The sequence below is a fragment of the Halichoerus grypus genome, chromosome 1, assembly GCF_964656455.1.
Source record: "Halichoerus grypus chromosome 1, mHalGry1.hap1.1, whole genome shotgun sequence".
NCBI lineage: Eukaryota > Metazoa > Chordata > Mammalia > Carnivora > Phocidae > Halichoerus > Halichoerus grypus.
The window spans coordinates 199875737-199892728 of NC_135712.1; the positions used below are offsets into that span (position 1 = coordinate 199875737).

At 42.3% G+C, this 16992-nt stretch overlaps 1 pseudogene; it reads left to right on the forward strand.

Moving 5' to 3' along the window:
* The first annotated feature begins 983 nt into the window (after positions 1-983).
* LOC118527209 (large ribosomal subunit protein eL13 pseudogene) lies at positions 984-14529 on the forward strand (annotated as a pseudogene).
* Positions 14530-16992: the final 2463 nt, after the last annotated feature.

Sequence of the window (16992 nt, forward strand, 5' to 3'; positions counted from 1 at the left end):
CAGGCTTCCTGCCGAGCAGGGAGCCCGATGTGGGACTCGATCCCAGGACCCTGGGATCATGACCTGAGCCGAAGGCAGAGGCTTAACGACTGAGCCACCCAGGCGCCCAACATCTTCTTTATTCTTTCATCAGTCAATGGACATTTGGGCTCTCTCCATAGTTTGGCTATTGTTGATAATGCTGCTATAAACATCGGGATGCCTGTATCCCTTTGAATCTGTATTTTTGTATCCTTTGGGTAAATACCTAGGAGTGCAATTGCTGGATCCTAGGGTAATTCTATTTTTAACATTTTGAGGAGCTTCCATACTGTTCTCCAGAATGACTGCACCAGTTTGCATTTCCACCAACAGTACAAGGGGATTCCCCTTTCTCCACATCCTCGCCAATACCTGTTGTTTCTTGTGTTATTAATTTATTAATATTAATTAATATTAATATTAATATTAATATTAATTAGCCATCCTGACAGGTGTGAGATGGTATCTCATCGTGGTATTTCCCTGATGATGAGTGATGTTGAGCTTCTTTTCGTATGTCTGTTAGCCATCTGGATGTCTTCTTTGGAGAAAGTGTCTATTCATGTCTTCTGCCCATTACTTAACTGGGTTATTTGTTTTTTGGGTGTTGAGTTTGGTAAGTTCTTTGTAGATTTTGGATACTAACCTGCTGCTCCTTTTTATCAGGGAGAATTATTTCCCCCAGAAATCCCAACATACTTCCCCAACTTCCCACTAACCGGAACTTGGTCACCTAGCTGTCCCTTACCCACCCCCCTGGGCTTACCATGATAGCCTTAAAACAGTGAAGGCTCGGAGTATGCTGGATCCAGGCCCCATTGGCAGCAGGCAGCACTCCAGGGCTGCTCCGGCCCTGCCGCAGAGGGGACAGGGCCGCAGCCTGGGCTCTGGGGACACCCAGCCAGAGCCCAGGATTGGACAAGCTCCCCTCTCCCACACCCCCAGACCCATAGGCAGCAGCCATGGTGCCCAGCCAGAATGGCATGATCCTGAAGCCTGGCTTCCACAAGGACTGGGGCAGCGGCACGTGGCCATATGGCTCAATCGGCCAGAGCAGAAGATCCGCAGATACAAGGCCGGGCAAGCCCAGGCACACCCCGGCACCCTGAGCCCCGCGTCCTATCAACCCATCCGGCCCATCATGAGGTGCCCCGTGGTGAGGTATCACACCAAAGTGCAAGCTGGCAGGGGCTTCAGCTTGGAAGAGTTACGGGGAGGATGGCATCCGCAAGAAGGTGGCCCGGACCATTGGGCTCTCAGTGGATCCAAGAAGATGGAGGAAGTCCTCGGAGCCCCTGCAGGCCAACAGGCAGCGACTGAGGGAGGAATGCTCCAGGCTCACCCTCTTCCCCAGGAAGCCCTCGGCCCCCAAAGAGGGAGACTGCTCTGCTGAAGAACTCAGATGACCGGGTCGATCATACCCATATAGAATGTCTATAAGAAGGAGAACGCCAGAGTCATTACAAAGAACGACAGGGCGTTGGCCAGTCTTCCCATGGCCCGTGCCAATACCCGACTCTTGGAAACCGTTCCAGGCCAAAAGGACCAAGAAAGCTCCAGAACAGGATGTTGAAAAGAAAAAATTAAGTGCCACTGGCAGCTTGGGATTAAAACAACCACAACCACAACCACAACCACAACCACAACCACAACCACAACCGTCACCAGCACCACCACAACAGGCCAGTGCAGGCTCAGCCCCTGGGACTGGGGAGAGGGAAGCTGGCCACCCAACAAAATCAGTGTTGTGCTAGCAGGCAAGAAGCAGAGAATGGTTGTTGGGAGGGTGGACAACAGTGTCTGGGAAACCTCTCTAAATTGGTGACCCTCGAACTGAAACCTGAAGGACAGGAATTAGTATGCAATGCAAGAGTGGGGTGGGGAGACACGGTCCCGGCAGAGAGGGGGAAAAATGCCGTGCAAAGATCCTGAGGCACTGAAGAGTGCTGTGTGTGACACAGAGGATACAATACAAGCTCTCAGTGCCTTTGCACGTGCTCCGCGGTTAATATGGAATGGTCTTCCCCAAAGCCCTGGCTGGCTTCCCCACCTTCTCCAAGGTTTTCTTCACAAGCCTCATGTAAAATTTGTACCTGCAACGTCTCATGTCTCATATCCCTCTCGTATGCTTTATATTCTCCCCCTTAAACTTACTGCTATTCAACATACTGTGTATTTCTTTTCCTACTACGTACGGGCTTGCTCCGTAAGGGCAGGGATGCTGATCCATTTTGTTCACTGCTTTATTCCTACGACCTAGAATGGTGTCTAAGACGTACGAAGGCCTCAATGGATTTTAGATATTTTTCCGTTAGTAATTTAACATAGGAGAAGAAAGTCCAACTTACTATATGGTTCATCCATTAAGCAGACAGTGGAAACAATAGTTGAGAATGATGAGCAGCTTTGAACTCAGTGTCTTCAACACCTATGTAATGAGTGTGCATTATTTCCTCTTTGTCCGTCCATGTTGAGAAGCACACTTTTCAAAAGAAGGTAATATCACAGCCCATCACCCCAGAGGAAATGGAGTCAACCAAAGATTTCACTATGATGTGTTTAGCTGTGGCCTTTTTTTTTTTTTTTTTCTTTTTTCCCTTCTTGGGGCTCTTGGTCTTCTTGACTCTTAGGATTATTGTTGGAAATAAAGTAAATTTTTTTTGTATTTCTTTTTTAAAACTTACTATTTATTTATTTTAAGTGTTTATTTTAATTCCAGTGAATTACCATGCAGTGGTATTTTAGTTTCAGGTGTACAACATAGTGGAAACAAAGTATTTGAAAGTTATCAGCCATTAGTCATCAGATTTTACCTCTGTTACATGTTCTTTCTTTTCTCCTTCTGGGAATCTAATAAAATATATGTTAGGACCTATCTATCCTCTATGTGCCTTACTCTATTTTTTATCTTTTTTCTCTTTTTATTTCTCCATGCTTCTTTGTGGATATTTCTTCTGATTTTCCAGTTCATTCATCTGTGTCTAACTTGCTCTTAAAACCATCCATCGATGGGGCACCTGGTTGGCTCAGTCGTTAAGTGTCTGCCTTCGGCTCGGGTCATGATCCCAGGGTCCTGGGATCGAGCCCCACATCGGGCTCCCTGCTCAGTGGGAAGCCTGCTTCTCCCTCTCCCACTCCCCCTGCTTGTGTTCCTGCTCTCACTATCTCTCTCTCTGTCAAATAAATAAATAAAATCTTAAAAAAAAAACAACCATCCATCGAGTTACCAATGTCAATTATTGTGTTTTTCAGTTTTAGCATTTCTATTTGCTTCCTTTTGAATCTTTTATGCTCATTTTTCTTTCCTGAAATTTTAAATCTTTTCTTCTCCCTTTAAACTAGTTAGATATCAGGGTGCCTGGGTGGCTCAGTCAGTTAAGCGTGTGCCTTCAGCTCAGGTCACGATCCCAGGGTCCTGGGATCGAGCCCCACATCGGGCTTCCTGTTCATCGAGGAGCCTGCTTCTCCCTCTGCCTGCTGCTTCCCCTACTTGACTCTCTCTCTCTGTCAAATGAATAAATAAAATCTTAAAAAAAAAACAAAAACAAAAAACTAGGTAGGGGTGCCTGGGTGGCTTAGTGGGTTAAGCGTCTGCCTTTGGCTCAGGTCATGATCCCAGGATCCTGGGATCGAGCCCCCTCATCGGGCTTCCTGCTCAGCGGGGCGGGGGGTGGCGTCTGCTTGTCCCTCTCCCTCTGCCCTTCTCCCCTGCCGTGGCTCGTGCTCTCTCTCTCTCTAAAATAAATAAATTAAATCTTTAAAAAAAAAAAAACTAGTTAGGGATGCCTGGGTGGCTCAGTTGGTTAAGTATCTGCCTTCAGCTCAGGTCATGATCCCAGCATCCTGGGATCGAGTCCTGCATCGGGCTCCTTGCTCATCAGAGAGCCTGCTTCTCCCTCTGCTTGCCACTCCCTCTGCTTGTGCTCTCTCTCTGACAAATAAATAAAATCTTAAAAAAAACTAATTAGGTATTTAATTTTAGTCTGCATTATCAAACATTATCTACAGCCCCGGGAGATCTGTTCAACAGGCCCCGAGGCTCTGACACTCCATCTCCGCCTGTTCTCTCTGTGCAGAGGCTTTTCCTCACCTTGCTCAGGCTCTGCTAAAACATGCCGGGCAGCTCTCCCACGTGAAAACCCTTCTCATTCCACCTGGGCTCTGATACCCCATGCCAGGTTGCCCCCTCTACTCCCTGAGCACCCTCCTCACCACATTTGGGAAGTGACACTCTGTGGGTGGGTTGCCCCCCACATGGATGCCCTTCTAACTGTTCTCGCACTGTGACACCCACGAGGGACACTCTCCCAACCACCACGTGGATGCCCTTCTCGCCAGGCTCAGACCGTGATACCTTACTCTGGGCTACCATAACCCCCCACTTCCCTGTGCAGAGAAACGTGTCACCTGAGAGCTTCCGGAACAAATTGCTCAGGATAGGAAGGGAAGGGCAAGAAGAGAAAGAGAAACATTTAGTTTAAAAATCCAATCTGGGGGTGCCTGGCTGGCTCAGTGCGTGGAGCCTGCAACTTTTGATCTCAAGGTTGTGAGTTCAAGCCCCACATTGGGTGTGAGCCTACTTGAAAAATTAATTAACTAATTAATCAATTAATTAAAAGTCTAGTCTGAAGTATTTCTTTTTTCTTTTTTTTTTAAGAGATTTTATTTATTTATTTGACAGAGAGAGACACAGCGAGAGAGGGAACACAAGCAGGGGGAGTGGGAGAGGGAGAAGCAGGCTTCCCACTGAGCAGGGAGCCCGATGCGGGGCTCGATCCCAGGACTCTGGGATCATGACCTGAGCCGAAGGCAGACGCTTAACGACTGAGCCACCCAGGTGCCCCGAAATATTTCTTTTAATTGAAGACTTTTGGTTCTAATAAATTTAATGTAATTGCTGATACATTATGGGCTGACTACCCTTTGGTCAGTTCCACTCTTCTAGGGCCTATCATGTTTTCACTTTACTACTCTGGATCATATGCAAGGCCTCCACTCCTCTAGTGATGCCCTAGAAATTAAACACACATCATTGATTTATCAAATATTAACCAATATATTTACCTTTTTAGAAGACTACCATTTCTCCACTCACAACTTACATATTATTCTTGTTAAATATTTAAATTCTGTATTTTAAAATCCCACAAGAGGAGCACCTGGGTGGCTCAGTCAGTGAAGCATCTGCTTTAGGCTCAGGTCACGATCCCAGCGTCCTGAGATCGAGCCCCACGTCGTCCTCGTCGTTGAGCTCTCTGCTCAGCGGGGAGCCTGCTTCTGCCTCTCCCTCTGCCTGCCACTCCCCCTGCTTGTGCTCTCGCTCTCTACCAAATAAATGAATAAAATCTTTAAAAATAAATAAATAAAATAAAATCCCACAAGACAGGGGTGTCTGGCTAGCTCTGTCGGTAGAGCACGTGACTCTTGATCTCTGGGTCATGGGTTCAAGCCCTACACTGGGGGTAAGACATTACTTTAAAAATAAGATCTTCAAATCCCACAAGACATTCTTGTTTTGCACCAGTAATATTGAGAGTTTTCCACCAATTACCACTTTCTTTTTTTTTTTTTTTTTTTTTTTTAAAGATTTTATTTATTTATTTGACAGAGAGACAGCGAGAGAGGGAACACAAGCAGGGGGAGTGGGAGAGGGAGAAGCAGGCTCCCTGCGGAGCAGGGAGCCCGATGCGGGGCTCGATCCCAGGACCTGAAATCATGACCTGAGCCGAAGGCAGACGCTTAACGACTGAGCCACCCAGGCGCCCCACCAATTACCACTTTCTTTGCTCTTTGTGTGTGTGTGTGTGTGTGCGTCTGTGTTTTTTGTGTTTTTTTTGCAAATCGGGGTCATCTTTCCTTTGTCTGATATACATCTTTTACAATTTCTCAATTTTCTTTTTTAAAGATTTTATTTATTTATTTATTTGAGAGAGAAAGCACAAGCAGGGGGAAGGACAGGCAGAGGCAGAAGCAGGCTCCCTGCTGAGCAAGGACCCCCAACATGGGACTCGATCCCAGAACCCCAGGATCATCTCAGCAGAAGGCAGATGCTTAACTGACTGAACCACCCCGGTGTCCCTTAGAATTTCTGCAGTTTTACCAAAGTGAGGTCTAAATGAGAATTTCTACTTATTTGTTGCTCTTGGGATTTCTTTGGTTCTTGAATCTATGAATATGTATAGTAATTTTGTGTAATTCTCAATCATTTTTCAGTTATTGCTTCTACTCTCTCTCTCATCCTTTGAGATTCCAGCTTATTGCCCATTTTCCCTCCTCCAGCCACTGACAATCACCGTTGTATTGTCCCTTTATGATTTTTGACTACGTTGGGTACCTCATATAAATGGAATCAGATACTACTTGTATATGATTTGCATGTGTGTGATTGGCTTATTTCACTTAGTGTAATATCCACCAGGTTCATTCCTGCTGCAGCATATGTCCAACTGTCTAATTTTTCTTTTGTTGCCTGTGCTTTTGGTATCATAGCCAACAACTCATTGTCAAATCCAGTGTCATGAGGCTTTTGCCCCATGTCTTTAGTTTTCTCTCTTACATTGAGGTCTTCGATCCATTTTAAGTTAATGTTTGTATATAGTGGGAGGTAAGGATCCAAGTTCATTCTCTTGCATATAGCTAGCTAGTTTAACCAACATCATTTGTTGAAAAGGCTGTCCTCTCCCCATTGAATAGCCCTGGCACCCTTCTCAAAACTCACGTCACCATATATGCAAGAATTTATTTCTGGGTTCTCTGTTGTTTCTCTTGATCTATATGTTTGTCTTTATGCCCGTACCACACTGTTTTGAAATTAGGAAATGTGAGTTCTTTGGCTTTGTTATTGTTTTACAACACTGTTTTGGCTATTTGGGGGTTTGAGATTCTACATGAATTTTGGGATGGATTTTTCTATTTCTGCAAAAATCATCATTGGGAGGGGTGCCTGGATGGCTCAGTCGTTAAGCGTCTGCCTTCGGCTCAGGTCATGATCCCGGGGTCCTGGGATTGAGCCCCACATCGGGCTCCCTGCTTGGAGGGAAGCCTGCTTCTCCCTCTCCCACTCCCCCCGCTTGTGTTCCCTCTCTCGCTGTGTCTCTATCAAATAAATAAAAAAAAAATTTTTTTTAATCATCATTGGGATTTTATTTTATTATTTTTTAAGATTTATTTATTCGGGCGCCTGGGTGGCTCAGTTGGTTAAGCGACTGCCTTCGGCTCAGGTCATGATCCTGGAGTCCCTGGATCGAGTCCCGCATCGGGCTCCCTGCTCAGCAGGGAGTCTGCTTCTCCCTCTGACCCTCCCCCGTCTCATGTACTCGCTCTCTCTCATTCTCTCTCTCTCAAATAAATAAATAAAATCTTTAAAAAAAAAAAAAGATTTATTTATTCCAGAAAGAGGCAGGGGAGGGGCACAAGGAGAGGGAGAGAATCCCAAGCAGACTCTGCACTGAGCACAGAGCCCGACGAGGGGCTCGATCCCACAAACCCGAGATCATAACCCTAGCCGAAATCAAGAGTTGGACACTTAGCCAACTGAACCAACCTGGCGCCCCCATCACTGAGATTTTAATAGGAATCGCACTGGATTTGTAGAATGCTTTCGGTAGTACTAACATTTTAACAATATTAAGTCTTCCAAACCATGATCAACGGATGTGTTTCCATTTATTTATTTCTTCTTTAATATCTTTTAGCAATGTTTTTATAGTTTTCATTGTAAAATTCTTTCACCTCCTTGGTTTAGTTAATACTTAAGTATTTTTTTTAAAAGATTTATTTATTTATTTTAGAGAGAGAGAGCGTGGGAATGAGCAGGGTGAGGGGCAGAGAGAGAGAGAGAGAGGGAAAGAAGCAGACGGTCCAATGCAGGACTCAATCCCATGACTCTGAGCTTATGACCTGAGCTGAAATCAAGAGCCTGAAGCTTAACCAACTGAGCCACCCAGTAATTTTTTTGATGTTATTGTAAATGGAATTGTAATTTCCTTTTCAGATTGTTCATTGTTAGTATACAGAGATGCAACTGATTTTTGTGTCTTGACTTTACACCCTGCCACTTTGCCAAAATCATTTATTAGTTAAAACAGTTTTATTGTGGAATCTTTACACCTTTCTATGTATGAGATCACATCATTTGCAAACAGAGATAATTTACTTCTTCTTTTCCAATCTGAATGATTTTTACTTCTTTTTCTTGCCTAATTGCTCGGGCTAGAACTTCTTGTACTGTGTTGAACAGAAGTGGTGAAAGCAGACATCCTTGCATTGTTCTTGATCTTAGAGGAAAAGCTTTCTGTCATTTACCATTGAATATGATATTCACTGTGAGTTTTTAATGCTGAGGTGGTTTTCTTCTCTCCCTACATTATTTAGTATTTTCATCAAAGAAAGGTGTTCAATTTTGTCAAATCCTTTTTCTGCATCAATTGAGATGATCATGTGTGTTTTCCAATTGTTCCATTAATGTGGTGTACTACGGGGGTGCCTGGGTGGCTCAGTTGTTAAGCAGCTGCCTTCAGCTCAGGTCATGATCCCAGGGTCCTGGGATCAAGCCCCGCATCGGGCTCCTTGCTCAGCCGGAAGCCTGCTTTAAATAAATAAAATCTTTAATTAAAAAAAATGTGGTAGGGGCGCCTGGGTGGCTCAGTCGTTAAGCGTCTGCCTTCAGCTCAGGTCATGATCCCAGGGTCCTGGGATCGAGCCCCACATCGGGCTCCCTGCTCCGCGGGGGGGCCTGCTTCTCCCTCTCCCTCTCCTGCTGCTTGTGTTCCCTCTCTCGCTGTGTCTCTCTCTGTCAAATAAATAAATAAAATCTTTAAAAAAAATAAAAAATAAAAAAATGTGGTGTACTACGTTGATTGATTTTTTTTCTTAAGATTTTATTTATTTGACAGAGAGAGAGACACAGCAAGAGAGGGAACACAAGTAGGGGGAGTGGGGGAGGGAGAAGTAGGCTCCCGGCTGAGCAAGTAGCCCGACGCGGGGCTCGATTCCAGAACCCCGGGATCATGACCTGAGCTGAAGGCAGACGCTTAATGACTGAGCCACCCAGGCGCCCCACGTTGATTGATTTTTGTATGTTGAACCATCCTTCCGTTCTAGGAATAAATCCCACTTGTTTATGGTTTATTGTTTCCTAGTATTTTGTTAGTTTTTACGCCAATGTTTGTAAGTGATATTGGTCTGTGGTTTTATTTTCTTGTAGTGTCTCTGTCTGGCTTTGGTATCAGAGTAATGCTAGACTCATGAGTTTGGAAGTGTTCTCTCCTGTCCAATTTTTTGAAAAAGTTTGAGAAGCGTTGATATTAGTTCTGCTTTAATGATTGCTAGAATTTACCATAAGGCCTAGGGCTTTTCTTTGTTGGGAGGTTTTTGATTACCAATCGATCAATCAGTATATTATCTTATTTTTATAATTTATGAAAATGGTTTTAGAACTAAATCCTTTTAATATATTTTTTAAAGATTTTATTTACTTTTTGACAGAGAGAGACAGAGAGGGAACACAAGCAGGGGAAGTGGGAGAGGGAGAAGCAGGCTTCCCGCTGGGCAGGGAGCCCGATGTGGGGCTCAATCCCAGGACGCTGGGATCATGACCTGAGCCGAAGGCAGATGCTTAATGACTGAGCCACCCAGGCACCCCTAAATCCTTTTAATATTGACCAGAATGCTTAACAATCACCTCATAGAATGTGTTACATAATCTGTTCCTTGGTAGCTTTTAGATTATTCCTTGACATAAGTATTAACATATCTATTTGAATTAAAAATGATGTCAGGTGGTGCCTGAGCGGTTCAGTCGGTCGAGTGTCTGCCTTCAGCTCAGGTCATGATCCCAGGGTCCTGGGATCGAGCCCCGCATCGGGCGCCCTGCTCCACGGGAAGCCTGCTTCTCCCTCTCCCATTCCCCGTTTGTGTTCCCTCTCTCGCTGTGTCTCTCTCTGTCAAATAAATAAATAAAATCTTTAAAAAAAATGATGTCAGGCTTTTCCTGACAAAAATAAAGGTTTTGCTAATTGGCTTGACAAGAAGGACTGGTTTTGTCAATTTAAGTTATATGGCAAACATTTTCCATAACTTGAATGAGCTTAAATGTGTGGTTCTAAGGTCTAGATGAAAATACACCTAAACTTTGTGATAAAAGTATTTTACCAAAAATATTGTATTGTAAAAGTTTAATGAAATGAACAATAGTGTGATTTTCTCAAGCAGATCTGAGTAAATTGAGTGAAAGGAGATGCTTCTAAGTCAAAGGAACAGATATAACAGTCTTTGTCAAGGATCAACACACTATGGCCCACAAGGCCCAATTTGCCTGCCTTTCATGTTTTGATTCGTTTTGTTGGTGGTAAAATATAAGGCTATTCACCATTTTAACCATTTTTAAGTGCACAATTCAGTGGCATTTATTAAATATATATTCAGAGTGCTGTGCAACCATCACCACTATCCATTTCCTGAACTTTTTCAATATCTGAAACAAAAACTCTGCCTACCACCTATTTTTGTAGATAAAATGTCATTGGAACACAGCCATGCTCATTTATTTACATATTGTCTACAGCTGCTTTTGAAATGCAATGGCAGGGTTGAGTAGTTGTGACATGGAACTGTGGCCTGCAAGCCTTAAATATTTGTTGACTCTTTAGAGAAAATGTTTGCCGAACCCTAGTCTTTGATACATTGTAGAAAAGCCTTCTTGGCAGCCTTCCCAGAAATTGATCAAGCTAATGACTTTAAGGACTGGTAAACAATCATGCAGTTTCCATTTCTTTTCTCCCCCTCAAAATTGAAGAAACTTAATCCACTTTTCACCTATAGATCAATAAATTTTTGATAGATCACTATGTGATAAATTTTGATAGATCAGTATAATTTGGAGAGCTAGGTGAGAAGTATATTTCATCTCTAAACACTCCAGCATGCATATTTTTTTTTTAAAGATTTATTTATTTATTTCAAAGAGAGAGACGGGGGGGGGGGGAGAGAGAGAGAGAGAGAGAGAGAGAGAGAGAGAGAGACAGGAGAAGGGGGAGGGGCAGATGGAGAGGGAGACCAGCAGACTCAGGGCTGAGTGCTGAGTGGGGATCCCAGGATCCTAAGATCATGACCTGAGCCAAAATTAAGAGTCAGACACTCAACTGACTGAGTCACCCAGGCGACCTCTCCAGCATGCATATTTTTCACAAGAGATCAATATTTGTCTAGGGTTCTTTTCTTTTTTCTTTTTTCTTTTTTTTTTTTTTAAAGATTTTATTTATTTATTTGAGAGAGAGAGAATGAGAGACAGAGAGCATGAGAGGGAGGAGGGTCAGAGGGAGAAGCAGACTCCCTGTCGAGCAGGGAGCCTGATGCAGGACTCGATCCCGGGACTCCAGGATCATGACCTGAGCCGAAGGCAGTCGCTTAACCAACTGAGCCACCCAGGCGCCCCTAGGGTTCTTTTCTTTTGAGGGAAAATTTATAGTGAAATGCACAGATCTTGTGTACCATTCCATAAGTGGTATGCATACATCTGTGTAAATGCAAATCTGTTTCAAACTACAGCTTATTACTATCTGCCCAGAAAACTCCCTTATGCCCCTGTTCCTCCACTCCCCTGAGGCAACCAAGCCTGTTCTGTAACTTCATATATATTGAATCTTACTGTATACACTCTTTTGGATAAGACTTATTTCACTCAATATAGTGTTTGTGAGATTCATCCATAATGTTGCATGTACCAAGTTTATTCTATTTGGTTACTAGTTAATTAGTCAACTGTGTTATTGGTCCTTTCATATTTGAGTTGTAAGAGTTCTTTCTATTACTCTAGATAGATCTTTTTTTAATCAGATATATGATTTACAAATATTTTCTTGCTTTGTGTTTTTCATTTTCTTGTTGGTGTCCTTTGAGGCACAGAATTCTTTTTATTAGTTTCAGGCATATAACATAGTGATCTGACAATTTTATACATTACACTATACTCTCCACAATAAGCATAATTACCATCTGTCACCATACAACGTTATTACAATACTATTGACTGTATTCCCTATGCTGTATTTTTTATCCCTGTGAATTATTTATTTTATAACTGGACGTTTTTACCTGTTAATCCTCTTTACCTCAAAAGTTTTTATTTATTATTTATTATTATTATTATTATTTAAGTGGGCTCCATGCCCAAAGTGGGACTCAGACTCACAACCCCAAGATCAAGAGTTGCATACTCTACTAACTGAACCAACCAGGCACCCCACCTCAAAAGTTTTTAATTTTGATAAAGTCCAATTTATTTTTTCGTTTGTTGTTCATGCTTTTTTCTAAGATTTCTTTGCCAACTCAAGGTCATGAAGATTTGCCCTCATATTTTCTCCTAAGAGTGTTGTAGTTTTAGCTTTTTTTTTTTAAGATTTTACTTATTTATTTAATTGACAGAGAGAGAGAGAGAGAGACAGCGTGAGAGGGAACATAAGCAGGGGGAGTGGGAGAGGGAGAAGCATGCTTCCAGCAGAGCAGGGAGCCTGATGCGGGGCTCCATCCCAGGACCCTGGGATCATGACCTGAGCCGAAGGCAGATGCTTAACGACTGAGCCACCCAGGCGCCCCTGTAGTTTTAGCTCTTACATTGAGGTCTTTGACTCATTGTGAGTTAACTTTTGATATAGTGTGAGATAAGGGCCCAACTTCATTGTTTTACATGTAGCTACCCGGTTTTCTCAGGACTATTTGTTGAAAAGACTATTCTTTCCTCATTGAATGATCTTGACAGCCTTGTCAAAAATTAGTTGACCATAGATGTGTGGGTTTATCTCTGGACTGTCAGTTCTATCCCACTGACCTCTATGTCTATCCTTGCGTCAATAGCACAGATGTTTTGATTACCATAGCTTTGTAGTAAGTTTAGAAATCAGGAAGTGTGAGTCCTCCCACTTTGTTCTTACTTTTGGGGATTTTTTTTTTTTTTTTTTTGGCTATTCTGGGTCTTTTGCAATTCCATATATATTTTATTTATTTTTAAAGATTTTATTTATTTGAGAGAGAGAAGGGGAGAGAGAGAGGGTGAGCATGCATGCAAGCTGGGAGGGACAGAGGGAGAGAGAGAGAGAGAGAATCTCAAGCAGACTCTGGACTGAGCATAGAGCCCACCTCAGGGATAGATCTCATGATCCTGAGATCATGACCAGAGCTGAAATCAGGAGTTGGACGTTTAACTGACTGAGCACCCCCCCACATGCCCCTCCTTATACATTTTATACATTTTAGAATCTGCTTATCAATTTATTTTTATTTTTTAAAGTAGGCTCCATACCCAATGTGGGGTTGAACCCTGAGATCAAGAGTCACATGCTCTATGGACTGAGCCAGCCAGCTGCCCTTAATCTGCTTATCAAGTTCATCAAAGAAGTCATTTGGGATTCTGATAGCAATTATGTTGAATCTGTAGATCAGTTTGAGTTTTGCCATCTTAAAAATGTTAAGTCTTCTGATCCATAAACATGTTTTTCTATTTATTTATATCCAATCTTTTTTATTTTATTTTTTTTTTAAAGATTTTATTTATTTATTTGACAGAGGGAGAGAGAGAGACAGCGAGAGGGAACACAAGCAGGGGGAGGGGGAGAGGGAGAAGCAGGCTTCCTGCGGAGCAAGGAGCCTGATGTGGGGCTCGATTCCAGGACGCTGGGATCATGACCTGAGCCAAAGGCAGACGCTTAACGACTGAGCCACCCAGGCGCCCCTATATCTAATTTCTTTCAACAATATATTGTATTTTCAGAGTATAAGTGTTACACTTCTTTTAAAATTTATCCTAAATATTGTACTTTTTGATATCATTGTGAATGTAATTTTTTCTTAATTTCATTTTAAGATTATTTATTTCAAGTGTATAGAAATACAATTGATTTTTGTGTAGTGATCGTGTATCTTCCAACCTTGCTGAACTCATTAATTTTAATTTTTATTTAATTTTTTAGTGTACTGCTTAGGATTTTGTATATAAAGGTCATGTCATCTGCAGATAGAGAGAGCTTTACTTCTTACTTTCTAATTTGAATGCTTTTTTTTTTTTGCCTATTTGTCCCAGTTAGAACTTCAATGTTGAAGTGGTAAGAGCAGATATCTTTGTTGTTCCTGATGTTAGGAGAAAAGCAGTCAGCCTTTCACCATTAAGTATGATGTTATTGTTAGCTATGGGCTTTTCACTGATGCTCTTGAGCAGGTTGAGGAATTTCCTTCTACTTCAAATTTGTTGAGGGTTTTTGTCAGGAAAGGGTATTGGATTTTGTCAAATGTTTTTTTCTGCTTCTATTGAGTTGTGTGATTTTCTTTTGTATTCTAGTATATGAAGTGAAATTCAAATCAAGTATAAATAGCATTACAGAAGAAAGAGCTGACTTTGGGAATATTGACCTTGAAGCTCTTCCAGAGACTCTTGAGGAACTTTGTTATGCTAAATTTATCCATACAAATGAGGAAAGTGATTGTGAAGAAAAAATGAAGACATCTCAGAGGAGTTGATACTTGCCAAAAGCTTCACATTAAAAGTGCAAAGTACAAAATGTTGGAAGCTGTCCAAGCTCAGAAAGGGGTATGAGAATTTGACAAAACACAGAAAAAAATGCTTGCTCCTAACTTATATGAGAAATTCAAACTGCTAGTGATTAAGTTTTTCACCAAAAAATAGAACACTTTAATTCTTTTATAATTTATTTTTTTTTAAGATTTTATTTATTTATTTGAGAGAGAGTGAGAGAGAAAGAGAGCATGAGCAGGGGGTGGGTTAGAGGGAGAGGGAGAAGCAGGCTTCCTGCTGAGCAGGGAGCCTGATGCGGGGTTGGATCTCAGGACTCTGGGATCATGACCTGAGCCAAAGGCAGATGTTTAACCGACTGAGCCCCAGGCGCCCCAAACACTTTAATTCTTAATGTTTCTGGCTTATTATTATTTTTTGGTTTACTTATTTTTAGTAATCTCTACACCCGATGTGGGTCTTGAATTCCAGACCCTGAGATCAAGAGCTGCGTGCTCTTCTGACTGAGCCAGCCAGGTACTCCAATATTTCTAATGTTTTAGATTGTACTAAATAAATTTAATTATACTATATCCATTTCCTTATACATTTATAACTGATAGGGTTTTTCATATTTTGATAAAGAAGTTTAAAGGTCATGGAATAATTGTGATTTTCCCCATTGATTATTAAGGTTGCTTTGCATAGTTTCTGCTTGCAAAGTCATATTTAGGGTATTACACTCCTGTGCAGAGATTCTGTATTACAATATGGCCCCCAAGTTATTACATATTTAGACTTCATTAAGTTTAAGAGTGATGTCTTTTTTTTTTTAAGATTTTATTTATTTGAGAGAGAGAATGAGATAGAGAGAGCATGAGAGCGGGGGAGGGTCAGAGGGAGAAGCAGACTCCCCGCTGAGCAGGGAGCCCGATGCAGGACTCCATCCTGGGACTCCAGGATCATGACCCGAGCCGAAGGCAGTCGCTTAACAACTGAACCACCCAGGCGCCCCAAGAGTGATGTCTTTTTTTTTAACGATTTATTTATTTGAGAGAGAGAGCGCACAGAGGGAGAGGGAGAAGCCGACTCCCCACTGAGTAGGGAGCCGCTGCAGGGCTGGATCCCAGGATCCTGGGATCATGACCGAAGTAGAAGGCAGACAGACACTCAACCAACTGAGCCACCCAGGCACCCCAAGAGTGATGTCTTCTTACTTTTCCTATTCCCTAACCATCTCTTCTCAAATAATTCAGTCCTAAAGCTTTTAGGTGGTGTCAGCAAGGTAGATAAGCATAATAGGGTGGCTTAGCATGTGACTGTAGGAGCCAAGAAGGATAGAGGTTACCTACACAGGAGGGTAGCCCAGCATGGAGAATGGTTACATGTAGGTGAACTGATAAAGTAAGGAAATATAGTAAGGACAATGGCAGCACATGTCTTATTGTTAGAGTTACAAATCTGTACTTAGTCAAATTTGCAACCATTTGACTTTGATAAAAGGAAATGGGAAGTTTGATGAAGAATGGGGTATTTACATACCTTCAAAATCTCTCTCCAGAAAATACTAATTAATTACAAAGGCAAAAAGAATAACATCATAGTAGTGTGCCTGGGTGGCTCAGTCCTTAAGCATCTGCCTTCGGCTCAGGTCATGATCCCGGGGTCCTGGGATCGAGTCCTGCATTGGGCTCCCAGCTCGGTGAGCAGTCTGCTTCTCTCTCTGCCCCTCCCCCCCATTCTCTCTCTCTCTCTCTCACAAAAATAAGTAAAATCCTTAAAAAGGGCGCCTGGGTGGCTCAGTTGGTTAAGCGACTGCCTTCGGCTCAGGTCATGATCCCGGAGTCCTGGGATCGAGTCCTGCATTGGGCTGCCGGCTCAGCAGGGAGCCTGCTTCTCCCTCTGACCCTCTCCCCTCTCATGCTGTTTCTCTCTCTCTCTCAAATAAATAAATAAATAAAATCTTTAAAAAATATCATCTTAAAAAAAAATCCTTAAAAAGAAAAAAAGAATAACTTCACAGTAGAGAAGCCTGCCAGAGACTCTCTTAATCAACTCATCAAAGTTATGGAAGTCATGAAATCATGTGCCATTTATATGTAGTGAAAAGAACACTGCGTGAAAAACATCCACCAAACTCAAACTGAGGGACATTCTACAAAATAACTGGCTTGAAATCTTCAACATTGTCAACCTTGCGGAAGTTAAAGACCAAGGAACTGTTCCAGATTGAAAGAGACTTGAAAACTGATCTAATGAGATGCACGATTCTGAACCGGAGACTCTGCTGTTAAGAGAGTTTACACGGGCAGCAAGAGAAACAAATGGGGTCTGAGGATAGTATAAATGTTAATTTCCTGGTGTTGATGGTTGTTGTGATTATGTAACAGAATATACTTGTCTGTGGGGGATCTACACTAACATTTTTTTTTAATGTTTCATTTATTTATTCATGAGAGTCAGAGAGAGAG